We start from the raw sequence: 3,696 nt of genomic DNA, 5'->3' as shown, positions 1-3,696 counted from the left end.
TTGGTTCAAGGCTATTGTAACTTCCCAGAAGGAAATAACACGGGTGGGGGGTGGTATCCTTCTAGGGGATGGTCAGTCCAGGAAGGCTTCATAGAGGAGGCCGCATTTGAGCTGAGACCTAATAGACAAGAAGCGTGCAGGCCAAGAGGGATGGGTGTGTCAGCTGGGTCATCCTGGAAGTACATTCTGAGATGGACTTGGCTCTCTGCCTTGTGATCTCTCTGTCAAATAAATAAATAAAATCATTTAAAAAATAAAAAGAAGATGCAGTTGGGAGTTGTCTTTGCTCCTGCAGAAGGTGCTCCAACCTCCCACCCCCGAGCCCAGCCCCCTCCCAGAATGCATGGCTCGGCTCTCTGCCCTTGGCTTTGGGCTGCGGGAGCCCAGCTAAAGGCTGGAGGGAAGAGAACAAGACCAGGGAATTCGTTCCTGGGTCCCTCCTCCCACCAACACCAGAGAGGTTTGGGGGCACCTGCTCTGTGCAATTCTCCCTCCTCTTGGTTTCCTGTGACCCCCTGTCCTGTCACTCCTCTGGGCCTGTAGTGGTCACAGTCCTGGAGCTCCTGGCCCAGGTTCCTGTACTTCAGGCTGGCTTCCCCAGCACCCCGCCCACAGGCTTTGGATTTTAATCCCTTCCTCAATAAGCTTTCCTAGAATTATCCTCCTTCAGGAGGGCCATCTGCCCCCTCCTGGATCCCTGACTCCAAGGGAGAGGCCATGGCAGGTCAGGGAGGGTTCCCCAGCCATGGCAAGGAAGTGGGGTTTTTTCCTAAGACTGGGTTTCAGTCGGCAAAGAGTTTTAAGCATAAGCAGAGCGTAGCCAAACCTTCTGAGCCTGGCAACCACAGGCCTGGGTCCGTTGACCCGAAGGCTTACTGATAATATAAACAGCAAGTGAACGCTCTTTTGATGGTATATGTATGTATGATATGATATATTCTTACAACAAAAGAAGCTAGAGACAAGAAAATGCTATTAAGAAAATCATAAAGGAGAGGAAAATACATTTATAGTCTTGTATTGTATTTATGGGAAAAAAAATCTGCATACAAGTGGACCCACACAGTTCAAGCAAGGGTCATGCTGTTCATGGGCCAACCCGATTTCCCAAGGAGGACACACTGACTACAGGTCCTGGGGGTTAGGGTTTGATCGTATCCTGTTGGGGGGGGGTCACAGTTCTCCCCACCATACAACCCCTTTACGCTGACCTGTACTAGGATTGCCTAAAAGATGCTGCGGTCCCAAAAATAGCTCCAAATCTTGGCGGCTATCATGCAAAAGTTTGTCTGGTTGCTTTCTTGTTGTGGTTCCATTGCACCGACATGGGGCTACCAGGATTAGCATGGTGAAAGGGGTACACAGGGAGCTCATGTGGTCACCAACAAGTTCATTACCACCAGACCCAGCCTATGCTCTCCGGGTGCCTTAGGCCCGAGTCGCTGCGGGGCACGGCCACTCCTCCCTCATTTCTGCAGCTGATGCCATCTCTACATGGGCACCAGGGGCCTAAGCTGAACACCTTGGAATGCCAAAGCCACAGAGGTGGTCAAAGGCACATTCACGGCACCTGAGTGGCTCAGTTGGTTAAGCGGCATTTAGCTCGGGCCATGATCCCAGGGTCCTGGGATTGAGCCCTGCATCGGGCTTCCTGCTCGGTGGGGAGCCTGCTTCTCCCTCTGCCCCTCCCCTCTGTCTATCTCACTCAAATAATTTTTTTTTTTTAAAGAGGCATAGTCAAAGCTACTCTCTGCAGAGAAGCCCCCAAGCTTTGATGTTTAAGCCCCAGTGTCTTACAAAGCCTTCTGAGAAACGATTAAACCCTGAATGGGGCCAGCGATGTAAATGAGCACAGCTGAGCATGTGGAGCCCCACGAGAGGCAACAGAGAACAGTGGGGACTGTGGCAAACCAAAGGCCACGCCTCATCTAAACCGGGCAGCTGTGATTGAGCTCTAGGTACTGGCTGCCATGGGAAAGTTGGCACCCAGGACTGCCAGATCTTGGGGCATTTTTAAAAGAAAGCCAGAAAGTCAGATTTCTACATGAAGTTGCCCAAGTTTCAAAACGCTGTTCAGGCTGGATTCAGCCCACAGGCCACGAGCTTGCAAGCCGGCTTTAGTGAGACAAGTTTTTCCATCTCCCCAGCTCTCCACTCTACAGCTTGGCTCTCTGACTATCCGCAGGACATGGACCTGTGTCAAATGGGGGCAGAGCCAGGAACAATCCCCTCCTCTGCTGACCTCAGACTCACGCTCCCTCAAATATCCAGGGCTTCTCCGGGTGGGTCAGGCAGATGGGTCCGACTCCCCCCCCCGTGGGGCTAAGTCCCTCCCCAGGGCCTCCTTTCAGAATGAGAACTGGCAGGCCTGCAGCACAGGGCCTCCAGGCAAGCCTGTGCATGCCCGAAGCCCACTGAGACCTTTGGAGGCTTTTCTGGTTCTCAATAGAAAGTCCAGACTCGTCACAATGACCCCAGAAGGCTCTCACTGGCAGATGGTTCCTGACCCTTGCAGCCTGTGACTTTGTCCCTCAAACGGGTCCCTGCTGACCCCAGTGCCATTTCTTCACCCTGCCCCCCCACCGCAACCCCAATGGTACCCATTTCGGATAGAGGGAACTTCCTCCTGCAGGGCATCTTGCTGTCTGTCTTCCCTCTGGACCTTTGCAGGACTGTGCCTGAAACATCCCTCCCACCACAACCCCCACCCAGCACTCCTGTGTTTCTGTACGCATTAGCTCAGAAGTCACATGTCCCTTCTTCCAGGACACTTCTCCGACCATGTGTACTAGTTTAGGGGCAGAGGACAGATGTTCCCACAGCCTGCTGGAGTTTCCCCTTAGCGCTTAATTCTCTTCCCTGAGAGAGGGAGGGGATAGGGTCCGTAACTGCTGTGTTTCCAAGTGTCTCCCAGCATCATGCCCGAGGCCAAGCAAATGCTTCAGTATTTGCAGTAGGAAGAAAGGAAGGAAGGAAAGAGGGGAGGCAAGGAGAGGGAGCGACTTTCCCTGTTTCCATCTCTCTCTCTTTCCTTTTCTGTCCATCTCTCTCCCTGCTCTCTGTCCTCATCTCTGAAGTTCTAAAACCTCCCCTGACAATGCAGCGGATCATCTGTTTCTGAGTGCGCCTCCCCATCTTGGACCAGCAGGCCGTCTTGCCCTCGCCACCCCACCCCCACCTCCACCAAGGCGTCCCTCCGGGAACGCTGCTCTTCAGCCTCAGGACGTGGAGCGTCTAGGGGGGTCGCTCCAGATGTTTCCCCGCAGGGGGTCCTGAGGCTAGACCGCAGGGGTGCCGAGGTCGCGCACGGGACGGGGCACGCCAAGGCCCGGAGCGGCGGGGCTGGCGGCGGGCGGTGGGGCTCAGAGGCGGGGAGAGGAGAGAGGGGAGGGAGGGCGGGGCGGCGCGGGGCGGGCCTGAGCGCGCCCCCCTCCCTGCGCAGCCCGCGCCCTCCCAGCCCAGCAGGCCACATCTGGCGGCTGCCCCCTCCTTGTTTCCGCCGCATCCAGACTTCCTCCGGCGGTGGCTGGAGGCTGCGCATCTGGGGCTTGAAACATACAAAGGGGCTGCCAGGACCGGCGGGAACGGGCGGCGGCGGCGGCGCGGGCTGGGGGCGCGGGGGCCGGACCATGCGCCGCTGAGCCGGGCCAACCCCAGGCCACCGAGTCGAGCGGCCCCTCGGAGCGCAGCGCCGCG

This window comes from Martes martes, assembly GCF_963455335.1.
Source record: "Martes martes genome assembly, chromosome: 17".
Classification (NCBI taxonomy): Eukaryota; Metazoa; Chordata; class Mammalia; order Carnivora; family Mustelidae; genus Martes; species Martes martes.
Note: the sequence above shows the minus strand (reverse complement) of the source record.